General features: G+C 33.7%; 2 long non-coding RNA genes across 2 annotated transcripts in view; one reads left to right on the top strand and one right to left on the bottom strand.

The window, feature by feature from the left end:
- The window catches only part of LOC122231040, a 63,962-nt gene extending 60,833 nt beyond the window's left edge, over positions 1-3,129 (bottom strand). The window contains exon 1 of the long non-coding RNA XR_006208152.1: positions 3,011-3,129. This is a non-coding gene — a long non-coding RNA (uncharacterized LOC122231040). The remainder of the gene's footprint in view (positions 1-3,010) is intronic.
- A 2,883-nt stretch (positions 3,130-6,012) lies between these two features.
- On the top strand, positions 6,013-15,667 carry LOC122231045. Its single transcript, XR_006208156.1, has 2 exons — positions 6,013-6,148; positions 15,513-15,667. It is a non-coding gene; the product is annotated as an uncharacterized LOC122231045 (long non-coding RNA).
- Positions 15,668-20,958: the final 5,291 nt, after the last annotated feature.

Consider the following 20,958-nt stretch of genomic DNA (forward strand, 5'->3'; position numbering starts at 1 on the left):
TTATCGATGTATTTTCTATTAGCTATTTGGTAGTATAGATCCTGGGAATATTAAGTGATACAGAAAGGTATTTCTTAATAGAGTTTTATGTTCTACTGACATTCATCTCTAATACTACTATTTTTTTTTTTTGGTAATTTCCTTATATTTATTTATTTTCAAAGCCATAGTAACTCATCATTCCTCTACGGTTTCAAATAGTATCCAAAGTAACCAGACCTATTGGCATTTTTCTGTTAATGTCATCTATATTATAAGTTCCATGGTTTTAACGGCAAATACTGAGATAGTAATGTAGGGTTGTATCATGTAGTGAAGCATTTTGATTTCCCTTATAACCCAGCACTTTCTTCTGTACCACTACTTACTACTATTCATCTCTGTTTACAGTTATTATGTATAAGTATGGAGATTAAGTGTATCTGTGCTGAAAAACTGCCACACTCCTCAAATACATTTGTAAAAAAGCAGTTTCTAAATAACACATATGTCAGTAGTGTGAATGGAGACAACATCTTATGCATGCCTTTAAATGTCAGTGAAAACATGTGCGGGTGTTTGGGTGACGCGGGGCAACAGGGAAAGCTCCTTTAAATCAGGCTCATTAGTCCCTTTGCCCTTCTTTTTGTATTCACTTACTTTTTAATTGTTTCCATAAATGTGTAGATATTTGTTTTTCCACTACAGTCCTACAGAATTAAAGGGTATTCTTAGGATTAAGAATTACAAAACAAAAATAAATAAATATATTTTTTAGAGAATTTCTGAAATCCTAGAAAAATCTTTTAAGGTAGTAAATTTCCTCCCAATGGGACTTTTTTCCCTTTTCCTTTCCCAGTTCGAGCAACACTAAACTGTGCTATAATTTCCCAGATTTCCTACAATACTGTTTTTTGTTTTGGTTGATCTTCACTGTTGTGAGCACAGTGCTGTTTGTTTGACATATGCAAGAACTGTATCTGATTATTCATAGAACACAAAACAGCTTCATGGAAAAGTCTGAAATTTCTAAGCAATAAAGTATTGTGGTGTACTGATACTATAGGTAAGGGAATTTTCCTTATTGGGATTGTCTGTCTATTGATAGATATTTTAGCACAGAAGGCACATACCTCCTTACCTATTCATTTATATACAAATACAAACTAATTATAGAATATAAAGTCAATGCATTTATAAAAACACAAACTTTCTTAGTGGGAACAAACTTTCTTAGTGGGAAAAAGAAATAATTCATTTCTCTGCACGAGAAGCAAAAGTACCTATGTTTCTTTTCCTTTGCATGTACCACCAAGTACAGTCTTAGGGTTAAGTAGGACTTAGATCAAATCAATCTCACGAACCTGTTTGATGTTTGTCTCCTGACACCCTTCTTTGGAAAAGACAAGGTCTTGTGACATTTTATCCATTCATTTAATCAATGCATGTATTGAGCATCTATTTTATTCTGGGCACAGTGCTAGCTACTGGTGACCCTGACATGGACAAACCAGATATGCTCCTCTCCTCATGGATTTGGTGCATGTTCCCTGTGGAATTCAGATGGTATTCTCTGACAGGACACTGAAGTCCTCATGATTTTAGCAGTATTTTCTTTACCCCCTTTTTCAAACCTCTTGTATTTTAAGAGGTACATTTTATTATAACATTTTTAATAATAACTAGGAATAATTTTAAATAGGAAATATGTGATTGAAAAATATGCCTTATCTGTCCTTATCATATTATAATTTAACCAATAAAATTGAAAAGAGTGACATCCATATATCAAAGTAAGGGAAATGTACAATTCACCTGGTAACCACTGATAAACACTTATACAATTTGCCCAGATTGGTTTATCACATAACAATAAACTGTAAAGAAAACTTTTCTAGGTATTTTTAAGTCTCAATTTTTCTTTTGACAGCAAATGCTAATGGCATTTGCAATTTAGCATAGCTATTAACTGATATCAGTCCAAAGAGAAGTCTTATTCCAATTCCCACTGAAATCCATGCACTTCCTAATACTGAAATTATTCCACCTTTATTTAAAAATCTTAAATTGCACCATTTTCATCAGCGGCACATTGCTTGGAAGCAGTTTTCCCAGCAGTCCTTTTTACCACACATCAATCAACATGATTAGTCCTGCCAAATACTCAAAAGAAAGAAATAAAAAGGTGAAAATAAGACCAACTTGCCAGGTATAACTTTGTAGTTCAAATGATTTGAAATCTCTGTACTAGTGATCATTGTAGCCCTGGGAATATTTAGAGGAAAGTAGTCTTGAAGTGAAATTTATTTAAAAAAAAATCTTTAAAGAAAAATCTATTTTCACTTTCTTGAATACTCCTTTCTACAAAAATGTTAAATGGATGGTGATGAGCTCCTAAATTTCAATTCCTAATAATTTAGACAATGCATCAATGATTACTTGTAAAACAAACCTAAGGAAAAATATATAAGCAAACTGCCCAAATATATTTTTCTATATTCACTGCCATTAAACATAACTCCTCTGTAATTGCATAACAAAATGAGATCATTTTCTAACTTGCAAAGGTAAAAATTTACACAGATAATATAATGTTCTTTTAGCTAAGTATTTTAGACAATTTTTTTAAAATTTTTTGTTTTCCTTATTAGTACTGTGGTATCAATAATAATGCTAAAGTAATTCAGTAGTATAATACTTTGCTGTTTTTACCTAGACTTTCTTTTAGTTTATTGGCAGATGACAGTTTTTAGTATAACTTAAAATTTAAGGCTAAAAATTTAATATAAAACTGTAATATGCATCAGTCTCAGGTGAAGTCATGGGAAACAGTACACATGAGGACTCTACAACCAGCTCAAAGAGTTCTTACTTTTTTTTTTCCAATATGATGTGCTATGTGAACAAATGAAAAGTTGATGGTCTTTTCTATTCAAAGTTTTACAAATGAGATTCTTCACTCTAGTATTTTTCAATTTTTTCCCTATATTTATATACACACATTGGGGATGGATATGCTATATGTACATACCTGGTCATGAAGAAAGATATCTGTATCTGATGAAGAGGGATGTATAGTACATTGAGATCCTAGACAGGAAATTCAGTTGAAAGTATAGATGAAAAGGAAATATCGGTGTCAGGTGGCAAAAGTGCTAGACAATAGAAGATATTGTCATTGAATTCCAGAGACTATCATTCCTTTCCCAACTATCCACCTATACCACCCCCACCCCCCACTTTAATATATGTGTTGGATGGGTTACCAATAATCTAAGACTCTAATAAGTATCTCATCCTCTTGCCATTATTGCACCAGAAACCCCAGCCTAGATCAATCAACATACAGTATTCTCACGGTGAAAGGAATGAATACAATAGAAGCCAACAAGAGTTTACCACTGACTTCCCAGAAAAGTTTTCCACTTATAAAATCTCGGCAACATCCATCCCTTTGCTGCTGAATAAAATTGCTATTGCTTCCAGCAATCATTCTAAATCTACCATGACTGTCAAAGAATGACTGAGTGGGACCATGGAAAGGGTATGCATAAATTGTGTTACTATATGCCATTAAATCATCAGACCCTGAATCCTATGCTCACTGTAGGATTTCTCTGATGTGATTAAATATATATTAATATTGTTAGAAGCAATTTGAATTGGACTTTCTGCACCTTGAAGCTAAAATCATTTTAAATAAAAGATTGCCTCTAAGTTTGATTGAATGTTAGCTTGATCTTGATTCAGTAATTGATTCACCCTTTGGACATTTATTAAAGATCTACTAGCTCAGTAAAGACTACATTTGGCTGCCAATAAGTGCCTTATATGTTTATTTCTATCTTGTATAAACACACTCTAGATGTAAGTGGTCCCAAACCAGTTATTGTGCTTAGTCTATGAACTTCCCAAGGAACCAAGGACTATCCTGTTCAGAACTTTGTCATGTTCTGAATGGGTTTGCCACCCCCCACCCAATCTCATGTTCCAAAACAGAATGTATGCATCCCAAGAACTGACAGGAGGGAGGAGATGAAAAGGTCAAAATGTATCTGACAGCTCTCTTAAGGAAAATTTCTGGAAGCTTCCAGGTTACATTTCTATCCATATTCCATCTGATCTGAACTTATCCACACAGTCACACTGGAGTCCTTGGGGGGTGGGGGAGAGGAAAAGAAAAAAAATCATGTGTATTCTGAATTGGAATGTGTAATTTTGGAAAAATGGGAGTATGGATATTCAGGACAACCAAGAATCTTCGCTACTACCACTGTGTCAGAAATTCTGTTAGCTTTGGATATTAACCAAATACATAATTTACAATAATGACAAGTATATTCCCAGTAGAAAGGATAACCATGCCTTATTGCACAAACCACAATAATTATAAGTGTAAAAGAAGGCACCATTAAAAATTATGCTGGGTAGATCAACATAAATTGAAACTTCTCATGAACTTTATGCATATAAGGAATTTCTTATTTAGGTATCAAAGCCCTTTGCACTTGTCTTACCTAATTAAAACATGTTATATTTGTTGTGTAATTTTACTTACTCAGTTGTATGCTCCTGGTATTTTAAAATTTAAAAGCTAAAATAACTTATTAATGGCTAAATATCATAGGAAAATTTATTATTTTAGACATTTGGGGACATTTTGAAAACTGTAAATGAATGTGTCCATACATTTTATTCTGTATGATAACATTTGAACAGTTTCTATGTTTTATTTTTTGAGTATTTCTTTTCCTCTATGGTTAAGCTGTCAGGTATTAATCTTGGTTTTGATCACTATGCTTTTAGGAGTCATTCTAACACCCCCATATAAAATTGTTGTTCTAAAGTAGTTTTCTCTGGGCTGAACAAAAAAAAATGAAAGAGCTTATTAGAATAGTGTGTAAAAAAAATGCCAAGATATATCCAACAGAGTAAAGTACATGAATTTCAGGGCATAAAACTTTAGACAACCGTTTCAATCTTCATGCCTGTGATTGCTGACTTTAATTTTCAATGATTGCTCAAGAGACTTCAGATTATTAAAGGAATCTGCATATAAAATATAAAAATATGTCCATTTTCTATACATTATATCACATTCATTCATTAGTTTTATGCAAATTGCTAATTCACTCATCATTGCCTTCCTGTAATACATCAAGTATATTGTCACTATGAACTCAGGGAAACAGAAATTAATCCATGTTGTTCAAAGTGGCTAAATGGTTATACAGGTGGTGGAGGACTGAATGATCAAAAGAAAGATGACAGGGGCGCCTGGATGGCTCAGTCAGTTAAGCGTCCGACTTCAGCTCAGGTCACTATCTCACAGTCTGTGAGTTCGAGCCCCACGTCGGGCTCTGTGCTGATAGCTCAGAGCCTGGAGCCTGCTTTGGATTCTGTGTCTCCCTCTCTCTCTCTGCCCCTTCCCCACTCATGCTCTGTCTCTCTCTGTCTCAAAAAATAAATAAAAAACATTAAAAAAAAGAAATTATTTAAAAAAAAAAGAAAGATGACAGGGGCTGAAGGAATAAATTGGAAGAGATAATACTAAGAAATAGAAGTTGTTAGTAATGTCTCTCAACTGGAGGGCACCAGCCTACATCAGCTACTGCACACTAGAAGAGGCTATCGTAGTAGTTCTGGACACACTAATAAGATGAGTGGCATTGACACAATCAAAATGTGTTCAAGTACAATATCTCACTGCTACCACTGCTCTAAGTAATGCTAGCAAATGCCAATACAGTAGTCACCCCCACCTTATCCATGAAGGATACATCCCAAGAACCTTCAGTGGATACCTGAAACCATGGACAGTACCAAACCCTATATGTACTATGTTTTTTCCTATACATACATACCTATGATAAAGTTTAATCTATGAATTAAGCATAGGAAGAGATTAACAACAATAATAAAAATAGAACAATTATAACAGTATACCGTAATAAAAGTTATATACATGTGATCTCTTTATCTCTTAAAATATCTTATTGTCCTGTACTCACCCTTCTTGTTATGATGATGTGAAATGATTAAATGCCTTGTGATAAGATGAAGTGAGATAGGTGATGTAGGCATTGTGACATAGCATTAGGCTACTGCTGACCTCCTGAGGGTACATCAGAAGGAGGATCATCTGCTTCCAGATCCCAGCTGACCACAGGTAACAGAAACCATGGGAAGTGAAAACAGGGGACCACTGTAACTGCTGTACTAGAATCAGGAAGCTCCTCTTTCTCTCCTCCCTTCTGATCTATCAGCAATGAATCCTGTTGGCAGAACCTGTTAGAAAACCAGCCAGTGAGACATGAGACAAATGCAGTTTGTGAATTCTCAGTGTTCTAAAGGACAATGGAGAACAGAAAATAACAAAAATAGAGAAAAAAATTAAATAAGCAAAGACACAAATGAAGACCAAAATTTGAACTTGAGAAGATTAACCATAAAAATAGAAAGTGAGGATTGATCTTATTGGCTCTTGGATAGATCTATGATGTTTGCTTCTTACTCTCATGATTTCTCTGTAGGCTCTTCTGCCTGGAAATTTTAGAGTAACTCAGAGACAGTCACATTACTCATTTCAATTTGGATTTTACTTTAGTTAATTAAGAGAATACTCAGTACATGGGTCACACAGACATATGAAGCACATGTACACAATTAGACTGAGATCTCCCATAATTCTCTGGAATGTTGACATGACCCAATAAATTCACTTGTTTTCTACAATGAAATTATTTTTCTGCCTTTATGACTGTTCTCATTGTAGTAAACACACATTTCTTCATTTTCCTTTACCATTCATCTAAAATACATATATACAGTATATCGATGCACATACTTGTATTAATTAGGACAACTTAGGTTTTATTGAGCTAACAAGCAACACCAAATTCTGTACACACAAAGGTTTATTTCTTGCTGCCCTCCATCTGCTTGTAGGCTCAGATATCTGTTTAGATGACACTGTTTCTGGCCATCCACGTGGCTAATCAGTCATCTAGGCTGCTCAGATCTTATCATTCCTCCTCCACCTCTGAATAAGGTCTTCTTGCATTTCCCAGTGGGATATGGTATAAGTGGAAGGTCTCACATGGGCTTTCCTAAGACTATGCATGGAAGTGATTTGTTACTTCTAGTCACAAATCACAAAGTCAACTGAAATGTAACGGAGCTAGAAAAATAGGAGATTCTATGTCTTTTACACTTACTATTTGCCACTAAAGGTCTCAGGGGCTAGGAATACAAAGAAGGAAATAAACACATCATCTGACAAAATGTTCTTGGGGAAGAGACTACTTAAAGTAGCATAGTCTGGAAAAACATCCCTGAAGATGTGACATTTGAGTTCAGATCCCTATGGGATGTGCTTTGTTTGAGATCTATTTACTACTGATTCTGACCCAGACTCTATAGTTACATGCTAAACTGTGGATTTTTTATTTAGTTGAGATGCAAATAACTTCTGACCAGAATAACTCAAAGTCATGGTTATATTTCCTTCTAGAACATAAATATTGTAAACATAAAATTCTGAACATAAGTTTGTATATAAGCTGGTGATTTTTACTATTTATTTCTTAATTCTTATAATCAATTCTTAAAATGTTCCCATCTCTGCAACAAGTATAGCTGTGACTGTACTTTGACAAGAGAGCAACACAATTCAATGGCAAAAGGATCGGGCATCTTTTCAATAAATGGTGCTGGAACAACTAGACACCCACATGCCTAAAAAGATGAGTCTAGAATAGACCTTATACTTTTCATGAAAATCAACTCAAAACATATCACAGACATAAACTTAAAACACTATTATAAAACTCCTATAATATATCATAGGAGAAAATCAAGGTGACCTTGGGTTTGTCAATGACTTTGTGAATATAATACCAAAAGCACAATCCATGAAAGAAAAAAGAATGATAAATTGGAACTTCATTAAAATTAAAAACTTCTAATCTGTAAAATATCCCATTAAGATAATGAAAGGGCAACCACATACTAGGAGAAAATATTTGCAAAACACCTATTGGATAAAAGACTGGTTTCCAGAAATATAAAGAAACCTTAAAAGTAAATAAGAAAATATGGGGCACCTGGGTGACTCAGTCAGTTAAGCGTCTGACTTCGGCTCAGGTCATGATCTCACAGTTTATGAGTTCTAGCCCCGCATCAGGCTCTGTGCTGACAGCTCAGAGTCTGGAGCTGGCTTCAGATTCTGTGTCTGCCTCTCTCTCTGCCCTTCCCCTGCTCACACTCTGTCTCTCTCTCAAAAATAAGAAACACTAAAAAAATTTTTTTTAAAAAGTAAATAAGAAAATAAGTGATCCAATAAAAACTGGGAAAAAATATCTGAACAGACTACTCCTCAAGGAAAATATATAGATGGCAAATAAGCACATGAAAAGATACTAAATATCATATATCCCTAGGGAATAGCATATTAAGACAACAATGAGATATCACCACGTACCTACTAGAGAGGCTAAAATTCAAAACAAGAATAATACCAAATGCTGGCAATGATAGGAGGTGACAGGAATGCTCATTCATTTCTGGTGAGCGTAAAATGGTACAACTATTAGAAAACAATTTTGGCAGATTTTTACAGATCTAAATATACTCTTATTATGTAATATGACAATTGTACCCTTTAGTATTTACCCAAATGAGGTGAAATATTATGTCCACATAAAACCTGCCCATGGTGGTTTTATTCATCATTGCCAAAACTTGGAAGCAACTAAGATATTTTTCATTAGGTGACTAGATAAGTAAACTGTGGTACATCTATACAATGGAGTATGACTCAGCACTAGAAACACAAATTGCTATCAAGCCACAAAAAGACATGAGGGATCTTAAATGCATATCGCTAAGGGAAAGATGCCAAATATGAAATATCTACATACTGTAGGATTCTAACTACATGACATTCTGGAAAAGACAAAACTATGGACACAGTAAAAAAAAAAAAATCAGCATTTGCCAAAGGTTGGAGGGAAAGGCAGGGATGAATAGGTGGAGCACAGTAGTGTTTGGAACAGTGAAACTATTCTGTATAACGTTTTAATGGTGAATAAATGTCCTGATACACTTGTCAAAACCAACAGAATGTTCAGCACAGAATAAACCCTAATGGTAAATAGGGATTTGAGTTAATAATGGATCAATATTGGCTCATCAATCTTCAAATGTACCTCAGTAATGTATGATGTTAATAACAGTGGAAACTAGAGGAAAGGTGGGTGGTATATATGGTCAATCTCCACTTTCTGCTCAATTTTTCTGTAAATGTTAAACTACTCAAAAAATAAAGTCTTTTGAAAAATATTCTTTGTATCGATTTTACCACACTGCTTGTGCTTTCATAAATGAATTTCTTAGATTCCAGACACATTTGTACTTGGATAAAATCAAGATTTTCTGAATTCTGAAAATTATTTTTTTACATGTTAGTCATAAAAAGTATACAGAATCAAGTATATAAAAGTTGAAGATAATTTTAATGTGTATACTTATATAACTACAGCAGTAATTATATTAGGACTAAAGACCCTTAAAGTAAATCTGGAATATTAGAAGAAAATTTCCCAGACTGAAGAAATACATAAGTCTGTATATGTATAAGGCCTGTCAAGTCCTAAGTAGTAAGAATGAAAAATGACCCACAAGATACATATCACGGCAAAAATTTTGAACTATAAGGAAAAATAGAGACTACGGAAAACTTTTAGAAGTAAGACAAATTGCCTACAAAGGAATGAGAATATAAGTAATGCTGACTTTCTCATTACCAAAACTGGATTACATAGAAAATGTTTTAAGAAAATTTGAAAAATAATCTTAATTCATAAGAGCCTATTTTATCAGACACTTGGTATTAAACATAGCCATAGTAATTCAAACAATATAACACTGATGGAAGAGAAACTGATTTGGAATTTAGGATTCTGCATCCAAACCAAATGAACTTTAAAAATGAGAAAACAAAATAAACTTTGTGAAAATACGAGGACTCAGAAGGTTAAGCCCCCATGCATGCTCTCTAGAATAATACTACTCATATCAAAAATCTAAAAACTGTCAGATTCATCAACAGAGTAATATTAGAATAGGTATTGATATTAATGAAATTAAACTTTGTACTATGAAATATGTAAGTAGATATTTTCCATATAATTTATAAGTATTACACCAATATCTAATAATAATAGTTAATCGTAATTGAAGGCTTACTGTATCATGTATTATGCCTTTGAACATATTCTGTTATCCAGCTGTCATAATTCTCTGACATAGGTCATATTTTATTTTATATCTATCTTATAGATGAATAAACAGAGGTTTGTTGTGGTTAACTTGGAGAACTAGAATTCAACCACAAGCAGTCTGATGCCACTGTCTTCTTAATCAATATATTATAACAAGACTGTTTAAAAAAAGTGGGAAAGTATTGAACAATTATACTACCCTATAATATGGATAACATCTTATCAATAACAATCATAGGGATGATGAAATTAGAGGATGTTTGAAGAAATTCTAGAAATTACATTAGGAATGGCTCTAGATTTTTAAAAATAATTGTTAATTTACATAATTTATATTAAATATTTGTATTAATTTGTGTCTAAAAAAGCAAGATACTAAAACAATACATTATTCAAAAATTTATGAGGATGCAAAATTCTGTATATTAATTCATAATATATTTAATAAATAGATACCGATAGGCAAGAGATTAAAATCTAAAAGACTGAATATTTATGTGAAAATAATTGAGTTCCATAAGGAAACTAAAATATATATTTGAAATAGATAACATTTTTTTGATTGCTTAATGTGTCCCAAATGCTTCTATTTTTCTGAGAAAGGAAAAGTAACACTTTATTGCACATCTGAAAATAAGTTTGAGAACTCAGCTCAGACATCCTGCCAAATGCCTGTAATTTTTTTATCCTTTAATTTCTGGTGTAGTTCTCATACCTCTTATCCCATTCTACCTCTTCCTGCTACCTCATCATTGTACCATCACCTCTGTCCCCTTCCTCCAGGGGACAATCCAGCAATTAGGTTAGAATTTGAAACAGAAGTCAGAAGAATGTTCTCTGAGTAATCGCTAACTTCATCTAAGAATAGTCTTGTCATTTTTAAGATGAAAAAGATAGAAATATTAACAAAAGATGGAGGAAGAAAAAAGTACATCTAAAGACAGGATTAACAGATAATCGTATCTCATCAACAGCTTCATCTGTCTGATGAGTTTTGGTTTTGTCCTCTTCTCCAGAACCTGCTTCTCCACAAATTCTCTGAACTCCAATAGTTCTTTGATCTTCTTATATGCATCAGTGAGAAATGCTCGAACTTGAGGGTACTTTAAAATCATGAAATATGTCCATCAAAAAAATTGCAATTTTCTAGGTCCTTCTGCAGAATCTGATTCAGAAGATCTAGCTTAAGTATCTGCATGTTTAACAATCTCTCTGAGGGCTCTTGGGTGGATGGTCTTCTGGCTGTATTTTGCTCCAGAGTTTCACTAGAAATTTCTAGCTATCCTTTATTCAAATTATATTTTTGATCCAAGGCTTTTAATGATGTCTTATTCTTTTAACAGTTAAAATATTAAATGCCTTAGCTTGGTATTTAGTGGCATTTGTACTCAGTACCTCAAAATTAATCATTCAATCATTCATGCAGCCATTAATCAATCCTTTCATTCATTAAACAAACAAGCATCCAGATCTTATTATGTTCTAGGCACTATTGTTGGTTCTGGAAATACAGCCATAAGAAAGGTTCTTTCTTGACCATAAAGAACTCTGTAGTAGATTGTACTATTTTTTACCAATATCTACAGGGTCCATCTATAAGGTTTCATCGATCCCTTCCGTGTTCTCCCTGTTAGATGAATATACCCACTTCTCCCTTTTGTATCAGAGCTAATGGGCCATACGGTTATCTCTGGCCAACAAAATGTAGGAAGAAATGACATATCATATTCAACCAGAAGTTTTAAGAGCCACAAAACCAGTATACCCTAAGCAACCCCCTGTTCCTTTAGCCTGAGTTTTGGAATAATAAGAAACAGAATAGAACCTATAGTAGAGGACACAAAACAGTAGTGAGAAATAAACCTCTGTTATATGAAGCCAGTAGGATTGTTAGTGATACAAATTTTAAACACTTTTTTATTGGCTTACAGGCAACAGATTTATTCCTCATAGTTCTGGAGGCCTAAAGTCCAAGATCAGGGCACCAACATGGTTGCATTATTTGGTGAGGGCCCTTTTTCTGGTTTATAGCTGATGCCTTCTCCTTGTGACTTCACATGGTGGAGGGCAATATAACTATTTGGAAAATATGTCCGAGGAATGTTGCATAACAGATTGTTTTCAAACTGAAGATAAGAGGTATTGGGAGCTGTCTTCAGTGGTATTTTACAAAGTCCTATCATCAGCCCTTTTCTGCTCAGCATTGTTATTAATGTCTTTGATAAAGTCATTTTGGTTGTTGATGACACAGATTAGCCAGAGCAAAAAGAAATAATCAACACCTGACAAGTGTTGCTTTTCAGATAAGCAGAATAAGGAGAAAAGGAATATCTACCTACCCAAACAAAATAAAAGACAAGTATGCAATTATACATGTTTATACACACACAGATAAACACTCTACACAGACTGCATCCCCAATTTGGTTATCCAAGGATATAAAATCATAATGAAAATAAATTTTCCACTATGCCAAAACAGATGTAGCCAGAGTCTGTGGTAGGGCAGGTAGGGTCTTACCAGTTTCCAAAAAGTCAATTTATTTCATGATTCTGACCTTTTACATGTGGAACTTCAGCTGACATTTGGAAACTCTTAAATTGTTAATCAATGTGCTGCTTTTAAGGAAACATATGGAGGTCTTGAACCAAACAAACTCTGTATCAGCAAGGCCATACCATTCCAGAAGGAGAACTCATCGTTACTGCCCAAATGCCTCTGAAAAACATCTCTGCCTCCAGCTTTCTCAAGAAATCCTTTTTCCGTTAGATTACAACAACTGGACTTTAAAAATATCTGATGGGAATTATGAAATAAAACAAACTAAAATTAAGCCATGATAAAAGTAACATCTGTATAAAACCCTACAACAAAAATACAGGCTAGAAAGGGAAGCAGGGGTAACTTTGGTTTACCAAGAAAAAATGTTCGTCTCAAAAATATATGATTTTATTTTAACGTTTGCTAGTTCACTATGCATCTACAGTATTAAATATTTGCACAGTACTACACTTTAAATAGAATTGTTACAGAGTAATACAAAAGCCAGGTAACATATCATAAGAGAAGTATAAAAGTATAGTTTGGAAAAATAAATATAATAACCATCTTCAAACACTCAATGGACTTACAGATGGAAAACAAACATGTTTATTTCATGTGCAAAGGTCCAGGGAAAATTACAGGGAACCTGATTTTTAATCAATCCAAATGAGGAATGTTAAACAGAAAACAACAGCCAAAAATGGCACCACTTATGCTGAGTCCCCAGACTGAGGTTTAATATACAATCCATCTGAAGTTTCAACCTCCCCCAGAAATGTAGTTATAACTGGTCAGTCAGGAATTGTCTCAATTGATGCCAGTGGAGTAGTCTGCCATGTGGGCCCTCTCCATCCCCCAAAGGAAGATGAGGTCATCTGCTGGGTAAGAGCCCATTTTCCCCCTTAACGAAAAGCAACCTTGCCAGGAATCATCCTTTTCTTCTACTAACAAAGGATGCCCCACCTTCCTTCCTATAAAAACCTTCCATTTGTACCACTCTGAGCTTCCCTCTACTTGCCAGATGGGATGGTGCACACTTCATGAATCCTTTAATAAAGCCAATTAGATATTCAAATTTACTTGCCTGAATTTTGTTTTTTAACAGGAAATTGAATTAGAACAATCTATTAATAGGTATAGACTGTGTCAAGGGAAAAACACAAAGTGATTTGTTCAAAAGAAGTCTAACAAAGCATCTCCAAAAGATTTTGTAGAAGGGATTAAAATGACACCATCAAGGGGTGCCTGGGTGGCTCAGTCAGTTAAGTGTCCAACTTCAGCTCAGGTCATGATCTTGCAGTTCATGAGTTCAAGTCCCACCTTGGGCTCTGCGCTGACAGCTGAGAGCCTGGAGCCTGCTTCAGATTCTGTGTCTCCCTCTCTCTCTCTGCTCCTCCCCTGCTTGTACTCCTTTTCTCTCTCTCTCTTTCTCAGAAATAAGTAATACTTAAAAATAAATAAAATGACACAATCAAATCATAAAACCATGCTAAATCCAATCATAAGATATAAGTTATAAATCATAGGTCTGGACTCCATGAAAAATCTCTCACATTATTGTGCAGTGGAAAAGTGCTCAGGAAGTAAATCCATATAAGCCACATTATAGGCTAACATCAACAACACCTGATGTTCATTGATGCGTTGGCCTAATTAAGTACATGTGATATGAAACCTTATAGGTAGATACAAAGTCATCTATGCTTGTGGTTCTCAACCATGGCTACCCATCAGAATATCACCTGGGAGATATTAATAGTTCTTAATGCCAAGTCCCCTCTACCTTCAGATATTTTAATATAATTCGGAGCAAGTTCTCCCAACATGATTTCTTTCAATACTTCCAAGTTATTATACATTCATCTAAGGCTGAGTGCCATTAAAGTAGTCTAAATTCACTATAGTGGGATTGAATGGCCGTTCCCACTGGGTGGATTACACATAGTTTTCAGTATTTCTCAAGAAAATGTTCTCATTTGTCTACTTATTAAATAAACACTGAGTCTTTAGCTAGGACTAAGAATATAAGAAAAACTAAAGTAGCTATAAAATAGTGTGAATATAGGGGCGCCTGAGTGGCTCAGTTGGTTGAGCGTCCGACATCAGCTCAGGTCATGATCTCGCGGTCTGTGAGTTTGAGCCCTGCGTCAGGCTCTGTGCTGACAGCTCAGAGCCTGGAGTCTGCTTTGGATTCTGTGTCTCCCTATCTCTGCTCCTGCCCTGCTTGTGCTCTGTCTCTCTCTCTGTCTCAAAAATAAACATTAAAATTTTCTTTTAATTAAAAAAAGATAGTGTGAATATAAATAGAGAGATATGAAATAGAAAAAAGTAAAGGTGCAAAATGCAAATTCCAATCTGAAAGGACATACATCTTGATGTGAGGTGATTTGGATTGGAAAAATCATTAAAACACTAGGATAAAGGGGCAAACTGTGATCAGCTTAGAAAGAACCTCATACCCTAAAGCATTTGAGACTTACTTATCCTGGAACAAAATGTGGTGATATTGAAGACAAGGAGAGGAGCTCACTCCTCCTGCTTTTTCCCACTCACATTTTTTCCCTAACACATAGACATATAGAAATGGTTTTTAATTATTTTTTGGCATGAAGTAGGTATTCTTTAAACACTAGAACACCCAATTTGAAATTCTCTTTAGTCCATGTCTCGAGAGAGAATACAATCCTTGTGTCTGTTTTCTCACAGGGCCTGGAACTGATGACTGATGTTATAGGAAGATATCAATGGGTATCTAGAAACAGGAAATATGGAACTTTGGACAATCGTGACCTCGGAACAAATTGCTGCACTGCTACTTTTCACAAAGGAAAAAAAATCTAATAAACAACTTATTAACAGAATTTAGTTATTTTAAGAACCTAAGACATTAAGGGCCTTGTCTAAGAATCTATTTATACATGTTTTAGTAATAGTTAATGCTATTAAATATTAAATAACTATTATATTATAGCTAATGCTTATTTGGTGCTTCCGGAATGCCATTCACTATCATGTTGTTTTATATTATTAACTGATAAACAAAGAAAATTGTACATAGTAAATGAAATTAAAAAACTAAATTATTATTAAATTATTTCAATCATGCTTGACTATCAGGATACATTAAAATTATAGTAGGTAGTACAGGGAGTATTAAGTAAAATACACATACATACTCCTGTTAATGGTGACTTAAAATAACCCTAGAAATAGGCCACATGCTGCGTTCAAATGAGGTCATGGTCTCAATTCAAGCTTCTGTAAAATACATATATTTTTAATTTTTGGCATCCCTTGTTTGTATGTGTGTGAGAGTGTGCACGTGAATAGCAGTGATTTGATAAGATTATGCAGACATATGGCAAGGAGCTGGGCTTCTTGGCATGTTTTGGCAGAATGACTAGAGATTTTTGAGTTATAAGTGAGCAAAAAAAAGAATACTTTTTAACTTTGTAAAACATTTGGATTTTCATAACTCTATATAATCCAAAATAACAGCAGTTATAAACTTTATACTTGGCAACCTTAACATTCTTATTTCAAACCAAAAGAAGCTTATGTTTTGAAGTCTATGGAAATGTAATCATCTGTAGTCTATTTTCAACACAGGCAGAAGAGGAGTTTAGTTTAAGACCACATCTAACAAAATAATTAAAATTGTTGCAGATACTCTGATTTGTTTAGTATACAACTAAAATGAGATATGAGCTAATGATTTCTAAATTAATATACTCATTAATTTACTCTTCTGCTAGCTTAATGCTATCATTTCTGAAAAAAATTACTTGAATGATGTTCCATAAGGTTTTACAATTTTTAATTCAGTTTTTCATAGCCATAATAAGAAAATTTTAATGATATGCTTCTTATTATTCTGGTTTGAAAAAAGACATGGTATATATATATATATATTTTTTTTTTTTTTTTTAAGTTTAATATAAAGACCACAGTAGATAATCTTTTTAAGAAGCCACATTCACATTGTTGGGGCACCTGATGGCTCAGTCTGTTGAGCATCTGACTCTTGGTTTCAGCTCAGGACATGATCTCACAGTTTGTGGGTTCCAGGCCTACACTGGGTCCACGTTGACAGCATGGGGCTTGGGATCCTGTCTCTTTCCCTCTCTCTCTGTCTCTCCTCCCCTGTTCATGCTCTCTCTCTCTCAAAATAAATAAATAAACTGAAAAAAAAAGTTGGATCCTCTTATTTAAATAAATAAATAAAGCCACATTGTTAATGGTTTCTGAAAAATAAAAAGAAAAACAAGACAAAATGTGAAGTTTTTTTTTTTTTACTTTAAAAATTCATTCTAAATGCATTGAGTTAATGTATTTAATTTGTAGTTCCTAGGTAGTATACAAGGCTTTTACACTGTTGGTGGGAATGTAAATTGGTGCAACCACTATGGAAAGCAAACAGTATGGAGGTTCCTCAAAAAATTAAAAATAGAACTCCCATATGGTCCAGCAATCCCACATCTGGGCATTCATTTGAAGAAAATGGCAACACTAACTCAAACATGGATATATGTATCCCCATGATCACTGCAGCATTTTGGCTAAGATAAAGTGTAAACTTCCAGTTATAAAAGAAATAAGTCATGGAAATGTAATGCACAGCATGGTGACTATAGTTATAACTACTCTATTATATATTTGAAAGTTGTTAAGGGAGTAGGCTTTAAAAATTCACATCACAGGGGCGCCTGGGTGGCTCAGTCGGTTACGCGTCTGACTTCGGCTCAGGTCATGATCTCACGGTCCGTGAGTTCGAGCCCCGCGTCAGGCTCTGTGCTGTCAGCACAGAGTCGTCTTCGGGCCCTCTGTCTCCCTCTCTCTCTCTGCCCCTCCCCTGCTCGTGCTCTCTCTCTGTCTCTCTCAAAAATAAATAAACATTTAAAAAAAATTCACATCACAAGGAAAAAATTGTAACTATGTGTGGTGATGGAAGTTAACTAGACTTACTGCGGTGATCATTTTGGAATATATACAAATATTAAAAAGGCATGACGGGCCAAACCTTATCACAAGTATAAAATAACTCCTCAAAAACTAATGTTAACATTGGTTTTCAATTATAAATGTGCTTTGAAAGTTGTACTACACAGAAGTGTTGACCTCGTTGTAACACAGTCTAACTCACATATAGGTGGTAATACTTATTTACAATTCCTGAAAAAGGGAAACTGGAGAGATTTCTCAGTCATAATTATTACATGATTACAAATGAAGAATTTTAAACAATTTCAGAAAATATATGAATGTTTTGTCTTCTCTTCCCTTGACGAATTTCTACAAATTTTTGCATGTATCTATTCTTTCAAGATGAGAGATGGATTCAACTTCCATGATAGATATTTTAGTTTATTTTTTTATTGATAAAAATACAGAAAGTAGTATTTTTCAAATTTTCATTTGTAATTTATAAAAAAAGAAAAATTTGTGTGTGTGTCTATACATGTCTGTATAAGTATGTACAAATATATACACATAGGTATTATATATACATATATAACGTTCTACCATTACTTCAAAATTATTTCAATCATATCTTTTTAAAGAATCATCAATATTGAGTATTTAAATAAAAAATTTCACATCCTTATCCTGTTGAAATGTACATGGTCATTCACTCTTATGCTCAAGATATTATTTATTGGAACTTTATGAGTTTCTAAGAACTATGGCAGGTCTAAACCCAGTGATATTTGCTCAAAGCACAACCACCTTTGGGATCAGATACTAGCAATAAAGGCTCTGAGTTTCATTCCCACAACTAATACTCTAACCATGTCTTACTACATAATATCTTTCAATGAATTACTTCATTTAATTTATAACAGAATTTGAAGTCTAAATAGCAGTCAGATCAATTTATAATATTTTTCAATGAATGGCTTCAGTTCACTTAGAATTTAAAGTCTCAGACTTGAAGCTGGAACAGTTTTTAAAATATTACTTGACATTTTAGTATAAGAGTTAAAACTTTTGTAAATAGGTAGCTATTTAGGGCAGTTTGTGCAAGGGGGAAAAATCCCATCTCTGACTAAATTGACAGGTTTGAAGTTGAGGTGTTTGTGAGAGAGAATTGCTCTTTATGGCAACTCTGTGTTTAAAGGATTGGTGGTACACTAATTAGCCTCCTGTCCTGGCTATTGATGCAAAGAATACAAAATACGTGCTAGTATTCATGATGGTGCGATTTGAAGCTGATGAAGTCAATGCAAATGTCATGTATGGGATTTTTCAGGGAGACCGGAGGGGCTGGAATAGTGACAGAGTGTTCCTCTATGAAAGAAGTGTTTGTGCACACTGCTAAAATGAACTACTTGTTGCTGTGCTCAGCTGGCCCAAATCCACAAATTTTAGACCTCACATGTTCTTAGCTTCCCTTTGTTTGGCATACTATACTGTATTTTTAGCATTTACAGAGATTCCTGACATCCTTCAAACATCCAAAACACAGTGATATTGTTATTTTTGTTATTGATCCATTCTAGCAAAGTTAAGTCAAACTCTATTACATTAAGGGCATGTAGATATATTATGGATACTAACATGAAATCAAAATATTTCTTTTGCACTGATCACCTATTTTTTTATAGAAATGCATTTTTGTGTTAATATGCACATTCGTGTTAGTCTCTTTTCTCTATCTTTTGAAAATATAATGTGGCAATGCTTTACATTTCACAACACAGTAGTTTGAGAAGTTTTTTATTAGAATTTTAAAAGTTTGTTTTACCCAGAAACAGTTACCAAGCAAATCTTTATGCACCGTTACTTTAGCTCCAAAGTAGAATAGAATCAAACCATGGTTTAAATAGATGTGTGTGTGTGTGTGTGTGTGTGTGTGTATCTGTATTTTTATAAAAAATATGATGGCTATAGAAAACAACCTCTTCTTTATTCTACTATTAGGTAAGTATATGATTATTAAAGGCAATAGGACTTTACCAGTTTTTAACTTAAAATGGTGATATTCCTAGATAGTAAAACAGACAAAGAATGTAAAAACAAAACAAAACAAAACGCAATCAAGGCTAGAAATGCATTTTAGATATTAAACCAGACATAAAACGTATTTGAGAAGCTAATTTTAAGCTGGCTATGATGAAATTTCAAAAGCAAAGGAAATCTTTTATTAGCTAAATATGGGTCAATTATAAACTGTTAAGGATTACTGAGCCAGATATAAATTTTGAGAATGTATTAACTTTAACTTTGTCATTCTGAATTAAGCATATTACTAAAATTACAGAAATGCTTACATTTTTTAAAGGCCAGGGATAATATTCTAAGGAAATTTTAAGAGAATAGCTCCTCAGTAGGATAGCTCATTAAGAGTTTATATTAAATAATCACTAGCTAATAACAAATATAAATTTATGAAATGGGACATTTTCATTTGGAAAAATATATACAAATTATAAACTTATTTATAATTATAAAATTATTAAATAAGATTGTACCATAATAAACATTGATATAATATTGTAATAAAAGGTCCAAAATATTTTAAGTTAAACCAAATATTAGAAAAATTAAGTGATGAATATACAAAGCTGCAAAATTGTCACCAAAATATCAATTAAAGTTAAATCTGTGTAACTCTTTCCCTCAAGACATGCAAAATAGAAAACAAAATACCCAGTGATTCTTAAACTTCAGTTTGTACTAAAATCATCTGGAAGGCTTGTTAAAAGACACATCACCCGGCCCCACCTCCAAGTTATTGATTCAGTAGGTCTGGGTTAGGGCCTGAGAAGTTACATTTCTAACAAGCTTCTAAGTGATGCCAGTGCAGCTGACATGAACACCACACTTTGAGAATTCCCAGATTAATAAAAAGATAAGGAGTTACTGGCACACAATAATGGCAAAAAATGCAAACTCAAATTAAATTTTCTCTATTCTCAAGAATATGATTGTATTTTAGTTTTCACTAATTTGTTAAACAGTGTGAACCAAGTAAGACACAAACATTCTGTGACTTTGTCCCTTCCTCCAGTCATGGGCAGATTCTATAACGTTATGGTTCTTGTCAGGTTTGAAAATACCAAATTTAATCAAGTGTAAAAGTCGAATCTCTTATCTCATTCAATGCTTTCTACATTTCTCTGCCTAAGTCAGGCTCAACTCTGGCCCTAGT

This window comes from Panthera tigris, chromosome A1 (assembly GCF_018350195.1).
Source record: "Panthera tigris isolate Pti1 chromosome A1, P.tigris_Pti1_mat1.1, whole genome shotgun sequence".
Taxonomy (NCBI): Eukaryota; Metazoa; Chordata; class Mammalia; order Carnivora; family Felidae; genus Panthera; species Panthera tigris.